General features: G+C 38.1%; 1 pseudogene; it reads left to right on the top strand.

Moving 5' to 3' along the window:
* The first annotated feature begins 540 nt into the window (after positions 1-540).
* LOC142620252 (uncharacterized) lies at positions 541-3,620 on the top strand (annotated as a pseudogene).
* Positions 3,621-15,298: the final 11,678 nt, after the last annotated feature.

Genomic DNA, 15,298 nt, shown 5'->3' with positions numbered 1-15,298 from the left:
GCTAAGACATTATGTCATTAATGACCAGGTATCTCCCTCTTTCTTACTCCCAAAAAAGATTTTATATATATATATATATTTTCCCCTCTCTCTTGCATGTGAAATTCCAAACCTCATGATTTTTTTGATTCAGAGACTCTGTGAACCATGCTGGGTATATGGTGTCAACATTCCTGGAAGTGAAATTCCGAAATGGTTTAGCTACCCAAATGTGCTGACATACCACACCAAAGAGGGTTCGACTCCCTAATCTAATTGATAGACTCATTCCATGTTTCGGAATTTGGATTGAGAATTCAAGCACACAAGACAAGGTGACGCTGATTGCAAAAGTGAAATCCATTGAAATTGGTAGCTTTGACGAATCTGCAAGGCTGATACGCTATTTTTCTCTTCTTCTTTTTTTTTTGGGTAAGTCACCGTCTTTCTCTCTCTTCTCTTATGAAACTTGTTTGTGGCTGTATATTTCTTTTTTCTTTTAATTCATTGGCATTTCTTTTCTTAAAAAGGGCCTAAGGTATTTTGTCTGTTAATCCAGATATGGAGCTTACCCCAAGGCTTGTAGGACTTGCAAAAGGATTTTGCTCTCAGGTATGTGAGTGGGATGTTAAGCCTCTATATATTTGGTGTGGTGGTATTCTTCATTCGAAGTTGCTGAGGGCCCAAATTTATTTGGGCATTTTTAACAGGCGTTGAGAATCAGTAAATATGATGATGACCCAATCAGTGATGAATATAGCCGGGTTGAACGGCATGGTTTACCAGCCCTAAGGGTAATACCTTTTTGTTTTGCCATGGATATGGCCTTCTCCTTCATCATTTCTGAGACAAGCTGCTATAGCAAGGGAAGGGAAAAAATTGGTAGTATTTATAACCTCAAACTGTAAGACAAGCTCCTCTTGTTCTCTGCTTAAATAGTTAAGAAATGGTGGGTGCATATGCAATTGCTTGCTAACTATTTCAAGCTATCTGGTACCTCCAACAGCCTTAATGAGTTATAGACTTACAGCTACCAATGCCATGACAAGCACCAGCAATGTAGTGCGTTTGGAATCTTCTTAGAATCACCTGCAATGAGTTGTATTGACCTTGCATATTGAGGATAATTATAAAACAACTTGTTCTCATTTATTTGTTGGTGTACTAGTAATCTTGAATTCCATTTCTTGCAGATTGTATTAAAGCATGCTGCTCCTATTGCGAATGATATGGTGGCTGCAGATCCCTCTTCTACAGTGGTGCATTCTTTGAGAAGGAATCAAGAATAGAAATCCTTAATATTCATGCTGCTGGCCAAACAAGGTGAAATTGACTATGAAGCTGTTGTAAAGCTTGCAGAGGTGATTGATTTTGGCTGGTGCCAGTTTTCATTTGATTATCATGGCTTCTTAATCTAGTTATTTGTTGCAAATTGTCCTAGGGCTTTAATAGGGCTGATCTTCAAAATTTTGGCACAGAGGCTGGAATGTCAGCAATTTGTGCAGAACGGGATTGTGTCATGCATGAAGATTTCATGAAGGTAAACCCTTTCATTCATTCAAAAATTTGTTCTGATTCTGGCAAGCAACTTATAAACTCTTCCCACCTTTTTTTTTTCAACGTTCTCTTCTCTCTTTTTTTTTTTTTTTTTTTTTTTCAACGTGACCTGATTTTCAACGTTTTTATTTTTTTCAACATTACCTGAAGGTTCTCTTCTCTCTCTTCTTCTTTTTTCAAAGTGACCTGAACTTTTATTTTTAACGTGACTTAATCTAATTTTTACATTATAATAATAAAAATAATAATATAAATTTATATATATGATGTGATAAATTTTATATTATCTTTCTTTTTTTTTCAAAAAAAAAATTATATTATGTAGTGAGTACAAATAAATCTATTTCTTACATATTATGTAACAAGGGTATAATAGTCAATTTATATAAATTACATTTTACATCCTTCCATTTTTCTCTCCAACTGAACAAAAGAGTTTCCACCCTCCCACTTTTCCACTCCACCAACCAAACACACGAGAGAAAACTAAATATTTTTCATCCTCCCACTTTTCCAATCCTCCAACCGAACGGACCCTTACAGTGTTGTTGGCTGACCTGGGGGAGGCCACGGTTTCTCCCTGTTTACTAATTTTTGCGGATTTCTTTGGAATCTCTAGCATTTTCTTCTATGATACTAATTGTAATTGTGACTCGTGGTCTTTTAGACAATTTGGGAGCATTGATATGCTCTGTTTCATTTGTTCATCTTGTTGCAGGCTGTGTGGAAGCTGAATGAAACAAAAAGATTCAAATCCAGTGTCCACTACAGTGCTCATTTTGGGAAAGACTAGTATTGTGTTATTTCATTTTCAGACCCATGGATGTTTGAGCATTGCATCTTTTTCCATGGATACGGCCACTTTTTACAATAAGCTGTGTTTTTATTTGCTTGTTGTCCAAGGAGTTCCAAAGATATAGTAGATTGGACACTTGCAAGGAGAATCACAGCATTTATTGGAGGCAACCAAATCATTGTCATTAATGGTGAGCTTTTAAGAATATGCGCTAATTTTATTGGTATGAACAATAGCAAATTAACACTTTGCTTGCATGTTTTCTTCGTTTTGCTGTTAGCCCTTATCATGGAATTATCTGTGCACAGGTTATGTGTAAGCACATTCCGTTTTAGTTCACTGGTTCTTCTTGGTGTTATCTATTGTATGCTACTTGCTAGAACCAACTCTTTCCATGTGGTACTCATATTGACCTCGCCATCATTTGCTGGTTACTATGAGTTTATGGTATGAATGATGATAGGGATACTACAACTTTTTGCTACGTAAACCTCACAAACTAATGTGTCACCAAATCATAGAAAGATAATTTAGATATTTATTGTTATATTTTACTAGTATTTATCACATCAATTTATTATTGGCTAGTTAGAAAACTAATATCGTGATGCATTTTGCTTCAGGTTGAAAGAAAAAACGTGTTATAGGGGGTTCAGTTTTGTGATATTTGCTGATGAAATTTCGGCGAGGAAAGCCTTTAAGAAAGTACATAGGATACTTGCACAGAAGGTGTGTCAGTAAATGTTATCGTGAAATATGATTAAATGTTATGCTGCTAATACTGCTGGTAATTTCAGCAATGCTATTGTTGGCAATGGCCCAATAGGCATGTGGGTTGTCAAGTATCAAAGGAAAGAGCCTCAGGAGTTCCTTATACAGAGTGGTTTGGGCCACTGTCTGTCACATGTGGTCTCAGCGAAACTCAAGAATTCATGGATGAGGGATCAAAACAGAGGAAAGCATAGTGAAGAGTGTGAGAAAAGATGTCAAGTTTTGGATGATGTTTAAAGGAAGTGGCTGCCACACTATCCTAAACAGAGTTCTCTGTTCTAACTGGTTTGTACCTCATTCCACCCTTAATGACTTACGCTTAAAAGTTTTCTAGTAGTTGGGTTTGTGATTCTTTTTTTAGTAAAAACAAGATGTTGGGTATAATTAGCACCAATCCGGTGCTGTATTTTAGTCTGAAGACTTGTGTCTCTATGTAAAACTGGGTTGGTACTTGGTATGATGAAACACTGCTTTTCATGTTGAGTAGGAAGTTTATGTCAGGGCAATTTCTCTTGTTGTAGCGGACTAGCTGAAGTCAACGTGTTTCAAATGTTTCTGTTTGCAACTTTCTATTGGTTTGTTTCATAATGAATAAATAAAAATTATGAATTATCCAAAAATTATAAAAAGAATGGCCGATGCCCTTTTTTAATCTTTGAATCATTGAGTTTTGAGGAGTAAGGACAACCACCCAAACCAGACACTTCCAAGTCCAACACTATAATTCTTAATATGTTTGATGGTTGCATTTGTCATTGTCTTCCCACTTTAGCACCTTTGTATTTCATCCTAATATTTTATTGATAAGCCAATTTTACAATTCTTTTGCTTTTTCTTTTTTTCTTTTTTTCTTTTTTCTTTTCTCTTTTGAGGGTGGTTCCGGGAGGGGAAGGGTGTTGGAAGTCAAATAAAGGAAGGTCTTTTTGACTTTACTGCTGAAGGAAACAAAAAAAGTAAGTAAACTCTTGGGAAAGAAAAATAAGTTTTATTCAACCTTAAGAAATTTCCAAGCAATGACATACTTTTTTCCCAGAAAGAAGAAAAAAAAAAAAAAGCTGTATGCCATTGTATGTAGAAGGTTCCTCACTGCAAGAAAAAAAAGTGTTTCAAATTGTTGGAGAAAAGGAAGCATTTAGGTCTTATTGCTTCCTCGGCAACAGTGGTGGTCAGCGTGCCAATTCACAATTATCACAATTATTTCTAAACATGTTTTGTTTAATGAAATCAGTGGAGATATTATTTCTAATCTCTAATTTACAGAGAAAAGAACATACAATTTTCATTCAAAACTTGTTGCTAAGAGAAAAAAAACAACACAAATCCATATTGGGAGTGGTGATAGATGGACAAATGGGGTGGAGAGATTTTCATTCAAAATAACATACAATTTTCATTCAAAAATGTGACAACTTGTACCTCTTGATGAGGCTAAACCGCTGAAGGACCCAAGATCTAAGTAAGGGTAAACCCTACACGCCTTGGAATGATGCTCACAATGATAGCTGATGGATATTTGAGTGCACATTAACCCAAAAAAAATCTATTTTCCGTGAAACTCACCCAACCTAAAACAACAAACCTTTCAATATAACTTAAGATCCTGTTAACGGATGTACTTAGGACAATTGTTAATACACTAAACTAGAATATTATACCAAGACATCATTGTGGCTTTAATATCAAGACACTGTCAACACATGATGATAATCTTAGATAACATGGTTGTTGTCCTCTTCCTATTTCTACTAATTAAAAAGAAAGAAAATTTCCTAATTAAAGCATATTCTTTTCTTCAATCTTCATATTTCTCCCGTATCACTCTTTCCTCTCCCCTTCCCCCCAGCCCCTTTAATTATTAGGTACTCCATGAGCAAAACTCTTCCCCTTACATAAAAGTCAATCTAATGTGGGTCCTTGTGGGGCTCACTATTCATATGGAAGGGCGTAAAGCATTATTTTAGGGATACCTTGCAGTGACCTTGTATTTAACTTCCCTTTAGTGGTGTGTCAAACACACCACAACAACAACAACAACAACAAAGCCTTCGTCCTAAAATTGGAGTCGGTTATGGATCTTCGATAGATTAGATTTGGTCGGCCACACTCCACGTCCAATGAAAGTGTCAGGCCTATTGTACATGGCATCAATGGACTATATAAGATACAACAAAAACTACAAAAATATATGTTTATGAAATTCACATAGGAAAAGAACTGCTTTGTGCAGAAGATAGATGTATCACTTACTCATCTTCTATGCCTTAATTAATGGATTCCATGGCAAGGTTATTTTTTTTCTATTTATTTAGTTATGTTTATTTATTTGCATCAATGGTTATCACTTATCATTTTGTCAACAATAATTGATAATGTCAATTTTTAATTGTGCAAAATTCTTTCCCAAATGATTTTAGACAACTAAATCTTAAACAAAAAATATTCGACTTGGAAGATTTTTTATAAGTATTCAACTTTAGAAAACTAATAAAGTTGGGATTGATGATCAGAGGAGTGACAGCCGACAGAATTCGTTTTGAATTTTGAAAGCAATGAAAATAGGCCTATTTAAAGAAAATGCTTGATTCATTTTTGTATATTTTCTTTTTTTATGCCTTCTCATCCTTTAGACAAAAATCATATCCTTTAACATTGTTATTCATCCAATTGAATATAGCCAATACCAGTGAAAAGTATTTCACTTCAAATGTTGCTTATAAGATATTTTTTTTAGACTTATTGTGAGCGTAATGATGGGAATAATTGGTTATGGGAAAACTAGTATTTTTCATGAGTATTTTTAGAGTAGGACAAAACTTAGGTACAATGCCTTGAGTGCTATTCCTTAGGTTTCCTTATTAAGATTCAACCATGTGACTACTTAACTTAAAATACACTTCCATCCCATGAAAAAAAATTCACATGGCAGACTGGGATGCATGGACCCGGCAAAATGCCCACCGTCCGATGCAGCGACACGCGAGGGACACCGTTGCCTACGTGTCGGTGCCGCTTCCAGCTTTTTTTTTTTTTTTTTTTTCGTTTCACTACTCGTGCCAACGGGGAGCAGACTCAGGCTGATTCGCGCTGAATCGGGCTGATTCATGCCATCTCGGTCCGTATCGGGCGAAACCGCCGAAACGCCGATTTAGGCCGAAATTTTTTTTTAACAAAAAAAAAAGGTGCAAAACGCACCGTTTGAACTTAATAAAAAAAACCCTAAACTCTCTCACGCATTCTTCACTTCAAACTTCAGCTCTCTCTCACTCGTCTTTGTGCTCTCTACCTCTCTGTCTCTACTCTCCGTCTCCCCTGTGAGACACTCAGCCACTCAGTCACACACACAATCTCACTCTCAAATCACTCTCACACTCACACAATCTCACTCTCAACTCACTCACAACCTCACCAACCCACTCTCAATCTCAAGTTCTCAACTCAACTCAAGTCTCAACTCTAAAGCTCAACCCACTCTCAGGAGTCTCAACTCAAGTATCAAACTAAAGCTTTCAATCTTAGTTTTTCAATTTTTTTAAGCTCAAGCTGATCTGATTTTTTTAGTTTGAAGCTCACCTCACCTGATTTGATTTTTTAAAATTTTTTATATAAGCTGTAATGTAATAATGTTGTGACTTGGGTTTGATTTTTTATTTAGTTAATAGTTATTACTCATTGTGATTTGTGAATCTGTGAACTGATCTAATTTTTTTAATTTTTTATATAAGTTGTAATGTTATGACTTGAGTTTGATTTATTATTAATTTATTTAGTTAATAGTTATTATTTGTAAGTTAAATTGAATCTATTGAATTTGTAATGGATGAAGTTACTAGCATAGAAACTTCACCTTCATCTAATCAAGAAGTGCCAAATGATGAAGCTCCTCTTTGGCAGTGTGTGAACAAAGTAGAAAAACCACCTGGTTCTACTGTTAAATCAGGTGGAAATGCACACTTTAAGTGCAACTATTGTGGTGTAGTTTTTTTGGGATCCTATTCTAGAGTTAAGACTCATTTATTAAAAATTCCTAATAAAGGTATTAAAGCATGCCCTAAGGTGACACCAAGCCATAGGCAAGAAATGCAACGAATGCATGATCAAGTTGAGAATGAGAAGTTAGAGAGAAGAATACCATGACTCCTCATTTCTAACTCTTCAAACCCTTGCCCTTAAACTTCTTGTACAACCTTGGTCATCCTCATGTGTTGAGAGGAATTGGAGCACATACAAATTCATTCATTTTTTAAAAAGAAACAAAATGGCTCCTGCATGCTCTGAGGATTTGATATATGTGCATCCTAATCTTCGACTCTTGTCAAGGAGTAATGAAGAGTACGTAAATACAACAACAAAGATGTGGGATATTGCAGGAGATTCTTGGAATGAGAGCAGCATACATGGAGAAGCTGGAATTCTTGAGAATGTTATCCTTACACTTGATGAGCCAGAGTTGGAGGCCATGGTTATTGGGAATGTTAACACTAGTGTTACTACTAGTGAAAGTGAAGTTCGAAATGAAGCTATGAATCTTGAAGATGATGATGGTGGTATTTGATTGTCTTGTTGATTATCTTTTCTTTTTTTTTAGTTTCAAACTTGTGAGTTGTATTCTAATTTCCGAACATCATGAAATGTTTTAGTTTCAAACTTGTGGGTTGTATTTAATTTATGAACATCATGTCTTAGTTATTATCTACTATTGCTTTTAAATTTGGTATACTTTTATATAATGTGAAAAAGTATGCTTAGCAATATATTAAATATAAATAAAAATATTTTTAGAAATTTTTTAATCGCCGCACCTGCACCCAACTTTTTCAAAAATTGCCAAATCCCGCACCTGCACCCGAAAACGCACTCGTGCTTCATAGATAGTAGAATCTTAAAGGAGGTACCTAAAGAACGACACCTAAGTACTGTACATAAGTCTTGCCCTTTTAGAGTATGATCGGTAAGACAAGTTATTGAAGAGAGTATGCTATAGGCATTTCATCACTTGTGACTGTCATTTAAGTTTGTATTTACTTGGAAAAGAAACGAGGATTAAATCTTCGAAAATTTGTATCTTAGTTTTTTTTTTTTGGTTGTCTTCGCTCACATCTTGTATTTGTTTGGACAATTTGGTTAATACCTAAAATTGTTCCAAGCATGCTAGAGCATAATAGAAAAGCTTCTAAGGGTCTGGAGATTCTAATGCACTATCTCTCCACAATATTCCTCTTGTTCTGTTTGAGTGAAGAACACATAATTCAATGAGAGAGTCAATTCTCAAATACAATTCATATACTTAGGAACATCAAGTTGCCCAACTCTTGTTCACCTGTTTTATTTTGATCAATAATATTGAAGTTTATAATTAAAAAAAAGTTGCCCAACATTACCAAGTCTACAGTCTACTAAATGAAAATTTTTATTAAAATAATGAACAAAATTTACAATGAAATCCAAACACTAAAAACAAAGATCTGCCCCATCTGCAAACACAAAAATCATTTGGTAACTAGAAGCTAACACAACCTAAGTCCTAACAAGCAAGCTAATGCAAGTGCATCCGAGCTTCTGAAGTGCATTTACAACTCCAAATTAAAACAACTATTCCAAAACCATACGGGCAATTCACATCAGAACCAAATCTTCAAAGCCAGTTAAAAGGCTAAAATAAAAGACCCACAATCACAATCTGGAGGTAAAAAAAAAACGAGGACTCATAGTCAGGATAACAACCTCCCAACATTACAAATTCAAAATAACTTAAAACACAATATCAGATAAGCATCCCAGTAGGAAAGTCTCGTCTTGTGGTTGTGGTAATAGGTGAAAACGGCAAAGTTCCACTACCTAGAGTCCTAGACTTCTCTGAATTTCAACCTGATAGAAAAGAGAGAGGAAGTAGATTTCTTTGCAAGTGTGGTTGGTGAAAAGCTGCTGACTCATTTGTTATAAACAGGTGTCAATTGTCTATTGGTTGGAAGGCTTTGGAAGGACCATGTCAGCTGTCCAGGTTTTAATAAGTTCTCGTCCGGTTAGCATAAGAGAAGGTGAAAAAAATATTTTAAAGAAAAGAAAAATATACTGATGGGGCGGCATGACTCAGTGAAAGAAAAAAACAAATTTGAATGATTAAGGGAGAGTTTGGCGAAGTTATTCTGGTAACAGTGTTCGTGTTTTTTAGAAATATGTATAGGTGAAATTGTGTGTAAAAATATGTATAATGTTGTTTAAATACTGAAATTGTTGTTTGAAATACACTATCAAACAACCCTTAAGTAAGAGATTTTTAATAACATTATTTAAGGTGTGTTTGTTTCGACAGTAAAGCAATTCCGGAAAATGTTTTCAGGAAAGGAAAATATTTTCAGGAAAGGAAAATATTTTTAGATGTTTGGTGGCATTTTAAAAAATACTTTGGAAAATATTTTCCGGTGTTTGGTTGTCATCTTGAAAATATTATAGAAAATGCATTTTGTATTTGTTGCTCACATTTTCTCACATTTTCTCAGCTTCCAAACAAATATCATGAACAACAAAACCCAAAAAAAAAAAAAAAACTCATCAAATTTTCTTAATACAGCTCAACAAAACCCAAAAATAAAAAAACCTCATCGTCAATTTTTCTCAATACAAATCAACAAAACCCAAATCGGTCAGAGAAGAATGAAGACAGAGAGAGAAAGAGGTGACTGGCGATGGCGAAGGGGAGATCGTGCCGGCGCGGCGCGGCGAAGGCGAAGGCGAGATCGTGATCGGCGATGGCGAAGGCGAGATCGTGATCGGCGATGGCAACTGGGTTCGACGAAGAGAGAGGCGAAGGCGCGATCTCGCCGGGACTAGGTTCGGCGACTGGGTTCGCCGAAGAGAGAAGCGAAGGCGCGACTCGTCGGCGCGGGTTGGGGTGCGACTCGCCAGCGCGGGTTGGGGCGCGACTCGCTCTCTCTACTCTCTCTTCATGCTCTCTCTCTCTCTCTCTCTCTCTCTCTCTCTCTCTTCGTGCTCTGTCTCTCTGAATTTTCTGGAAAATTCCTATTTGAAGGTAAAATAGACATGGAATTCATTTTACGGGTGGGGAGGGTTGATTTTACGATCAACTGGTTTCATTTTCTGTTTGACCAAAATTTCAGGTGTTGCCAAACACCCGCAAATGCTGAAAACATTTTCCGGAATTGATTTACTGTCGAAACAAACGCACCCTTAGTTTTATAGAAATATGTGTGGGTGAAAAAGTGCCTGAAAATATGTATTGTAATGTTTAAATAATATTTTTCATTATTTAAATACCGTTACTAAACGGGGCCTAACTTTTAGGATGGCCAATAGTTTCGAAGTTAGGAAGTCACGTCAGTTGTGAGTTTAGATAAAAACCAATTACAACATATCACTTAATTTTTATTATAAAATTATTGTAAAAATATTGTGAACATAGTACTAAGATAATTACATTTAAACTTATTTTAGTTGGGTTAAGACAAAATTTTAGTATAAGTTTAAGTTTAAGGTCTTCCAACAAAATTTAAATTTGGGGTGTTCAAACAAAATTATATGTATAAAATGTTTTTTTTTTTTTTTTGGGCCATGTCAGGGGACCCCTAGCCTTGGCTGGCTATAGCACTGCCCATGATCATTAAGGTGGCGTTTGGATAGCACGTTTGCGCGTCCACGTCCACGTCTGGGCCTTTTTTTTTTTCAAGCGCGTCTGTCACTGTTCATTGATCATAAACAGTGATTTTAGGCCAATGAACAGTAATTTTTGGCATGAACAATACTTTTTACACATTTAAAAATTATTTTACTACAGTGTTTTTAGTTTTCAATTTTCAGCGCGTCTATCACAGGTGGTTTCATTTCACTTTAGACCATTTCACGGGAAATGAGAAAAAGTTCAGCAGGAACTTTCTTGGAAAGTTACTCTCAAAATGTGAATTTTTTTAAAACTATAAATAAATGTATTATAATAATAATCTTACAATATTTATGAATTATGATTTTTTAAAGTTACCTAAAAACTAAAAATTTACTAAAAGTATGTTGTTAACAGATATATTTTAATAGATAAATCAAAACAAAATCTGAAACATTACACATAACATTGATTTTTATTTCTTAATATTGTGGGGGGTAAAAATGCTTAAATGTACATTTGGGCCTTGGGCCTGATTTGTTGGTATAAGTCTGTTTAATTAGAATTTTCGAGACCCACAGGCCAGTTCGCGCTACAAGAGGCAGAGGAATTGTCCGAGGAGTATCTCCTCGGACGGGCCCAGTAAAGGCCATGGGATGTGCTAAAGGATTTAGAGACAGAATTCTGGAAGATCTGTTGGGTAAAGGCGTGATCCAAGCACTCGTTAGAAGGAGGAATGTGCAAGAAATATCTGAGGAAAAAAGCTGCTACCACCGCATTAAAGGCCCTACATCTACCTTCCTGGCCGCATTAATGGAGAAATGACCTCTGAACAGTAATATTTAGCCCTCCAGCTATTATTTGAAGACTTCAAGAAAGTGGTGGATGAGACAAGTATCTAGGAGGAAAATCTGAGTGACACGTGGGAGAGAAAGAAGAGAAGAAGGGGGATATAAGAGGACAGGAGAGGTATGAAAAGGGGGACGGAGAAAAAACTAGAAGACCAATTGTAATCTTTTGCTTAGAGAAAGAAAGGCAATACAAGTGGTCCTCGGCTTACGTCCAAGAAGAATTTTTTGTCATATTCATCTATTATTTGCATAGATTGCGGCATTCTAGCCTGCTTATCAACTCTCCAATATTCCTAACCTAGATTTCAAACTCATACTCTACAAATTTCATTGTATAAGACTCTTTGGGCCTAGGTCCATCTAGTGATTGGACCGGGTACAAATTGTGCACTTACAATTGGCGCCGTCTGTGGGAATCTAGTGTTGAAGGAATTGGAACATCATAGCAGGCTTAGGTTCGCATCATGCAGAATCTCAGGGGTCCCAACGCGAAGATCATTTTGAGCGTCTTGAGCATCAAAGAGATCAAGAGGGAAGTGTGCATACAGTATACCCTGATGCAAGCCATTCGCGTGGTGGAAGCGGCGCCGCCCATGAGGATGATGCCAAGGCCATGCAGAGGGAGATTGACCACCTTAAGAAAAAGCTACGCCGTGTCAGATGAAGGCGGGCTTCACCTCCGTCCAATCCTTCCTCTGAGGGGTCCCAGGGAAGTAGTTACAGTCCAAGGTCCAGGACTCCCCCTAGCGAAACCTTCTCTTACGAGAAGGATGAGCTTCCAAGTCGTAAGCATAAGAAGTTTCCCTCCAAGGGCTTGGGAAACGATGCTATGAGCCGAGCGTTGCACCAACTCTCCAAGTCACCCTTCTTACGCAGAATCGAGAAGGGAAGGCTCCCACGGCGGTTCACTCAGCCCACCTTCACTATTGATAATGGCAGGATAGACCCAATCGAACACGTGAGCCATTTTAATCAGAAGATGGCAGTACATTCTCAGAACGAAACATTGATGTGCAAAGTCTTTCTCTCTAGCCTGGGACCTGTTGCTATGAGATGGTTTAATGAACTAAAGCCGAGGTCTGTCGATTCTTTCATGGAACTCACTAGGGCATTCGCGTCTCGATTCATTACATGCAACAGAGTCCCTCGGCCTTTGGACTCATTGTTATCCATGGCCATGAGGAAAGGTGAGACTTTGAAAGCGTATTCTGACAGATACTCGGAAATGTTTAATGAAATCGACGGTGATTTTGACAAAATGGCGATTAACACTTTCAAAGTGGGTCTTCCAATTGATCACGATTTAAGAAAATCTCTGACCAAAAAGCCCATACGAAGTGTACGTCGCCTTATGGATCGCATCAACGAGTACAAAAGGGTTGAGAAAAATCAACAACAAGGTAAGGGCAAGGTGAAGGATATCCTTCAGGAGAGAAGAGATTTCAGGTCGGACAAGTACCATAACAATAAGCCGAGGAGAGATTTCTCTGGGCAATCTAGTTCAGCCACTCCTCAAGTAGTTAATACCGTATTCCGAGAACTAGTGCACCAATTGCTGGAGAAAGTCCGCAAGGAACCCTACTTCAAGTGGCCCAGTTTGATGGCGAGGAACCCTACGAAACTGAATTAGAACCTCTTTTGCTAGTATCATCAGGATGTGGGTCATACTACTGAAAATTGTCGAACCTTTTGGAACCATTTAGAGCAGCTTGTTAGTGAGGGAAAATTGAAGCAGCACCTGTATCAACCCAATAGACAAGGAAATCATTCTGGTTCAAATAATCAGAAGAACAACTCATCTCGGCCACCTTTGGGAATGATTAATGTCATCTTCGCTACACCTGGTAGGACTGGTTCCTGTCCTACAAGGGTGATGGCGGTGTCACATTCCCAGGCCGAGGAGTCTGGCTCGAGGTCGAAGAGGATCAAAGGGAGTATGCCTATTTTGAGATTCCCTAATGAGGATAAGGTTGGGACTATTCAACCGCATGACGATGCCCTGGTGGTCACATTAAGGATAGGGAATTATGACATCAGGAGGGTGATGGTCGATCAGGGTAGCGGTGCGGATATTATGTACCCTGACTTATTCAAGGGGCTTAAGTTAGACCTGGAGGATCTCACTCCCTATGATTCGTCGTTGATAAGCTTTGAAGGGAAGGCTGTCATACCAAAGGGACAAATTCATTTTCCCGTACAGTCGGGCCCGGAAACAGTCGATGTAGATTTCATTGTGGTTGACGCATATTCTCCATACACGGCCATCGTCGCAAGGCCTTAGCTGCATGCTTTGGGTGCTGTCTCCTCGACTTTACATGTTAAAGTGAAATTTCCCTCAGGTGGATTGATTGAAGAAATTCTTGGGAGCCAATTAGTAGCAAGGCAATGCATATCGGCCGCAATTCTGCATCAAGCCAAATCAGAATCCTTGACCTCAGCTGTGGAAGACTTATAGCAATTAACAACTCCGGATGTGCCCGGGGCAGTGACAGCAGAAGAGGCCACATGTGAAGAGTTGGAAAGATTTCTCATAAATGATGACCCCGAAAGGTTCTTTCAAGTTGGGATACGGCTACCACACCAAGAGAAGATGGAATTAGTGATGTTTTTGAAAAACAATATCGATGATTTTGCATGGGATCCCTATGAGGCTCCGGGGGTTGACCCAAGTTTCATTTGCCATCATCTGAACTTCAATCTTGCCGTTATTCCTAGGAGGCAACCACCTCGGCGTTCTTCGAAATAACATGCCGAGGCCGTCAAGGAAAAGGTGCTCAAGCTCAAAAGAGCTGGGCCTATTAAAGAAGTTTTCTACCCAGAATGGTTGGCGCACACTGTCATAGTAAAAAAGAAGAGCGGAAAGTGGAGAGTATGTGTGGACTTCACAGACCTGAACAAAGCCTGCCCAAAAGACTCGTTCCCGATGCCTCGCATCGATCAGCTAGTGGATGCTACGGTTGGGCATCCTCGGATGAGTTTTTTGGATACCTTTCAAGGTTATCACCAAATACCTTTAGCGTTGGGTGATAAGGAGAAGACTGCCTTCATTACTCCTACGGGGAATTATCACTATAAAGTGATGCCATTCGGTTTGAAAAATGCAGGGGCTACTTACCAAAGGATGATGACCAGGATGTTCGAATCGCAGCTTGGGAAGACCATTGAGGTATATGTGGATGATATGGTAGTGAAGAGTAAGACAATACCTATGTATGTGAAAGATTTGGACGACACCTTTCAAACACTTAGGAAGTACAAGCTGCGCCTTAACGCCTCAAAGTGTTCTTTTGGGGTGGGCTCCGTAAAGTTCCTAGGCTACATGGTGACTCATAGAGGAATAGAGGCAAATCTGGCACAGGTCAGAGCCATTCAGGGCTTACAACCACCTCGAAATCCGAAAGAAGTTCAGAAATTGACCGGGATGATTGCTGCTCTCAGCAGGTTTATCTCTTGGTCCGCTGATAGTTGTAGACCTTTTTTTCCAATTTTTAAATAAGTGGAAAGGATTCCAATGGTCCGAGGAGTGCGCTTTAGCTTTTCAGCAACTTAAGGAATATCTTTCCCGGCCACCCATCATGTCTCGGCCGGAGGTCGATGAAATCCTGTTTGCATACCTAGCTGTAGCTATCCATGCAGTCAGCTTGGTTCTGATAAGGGATGACGGTGGAGTACAAAGGCTGGTTTATTATGTTAGCAAATCTTTGAGTGAAGCTGAGGTGCGTTATTTGCCTT

This window comes from Castanea sativa, chromosome 12 (assembly GCF_040712315.1).
Source record: "Castanea sativa cultivar Marrone di Chiusa Pesio chromosome 12, ASM4071231v1".
NCBI lineage: Eukaryota > Viridiplantae > Streptophyta > Magnoliopsida > Fagales > Fagaceae > Castanea > Castanea sativa.
The sequence above is the reverse complement of the archived record's forward strand: the minus strand, read 5'-3'. Positions and strand labels throughout refer to the sequence as shown.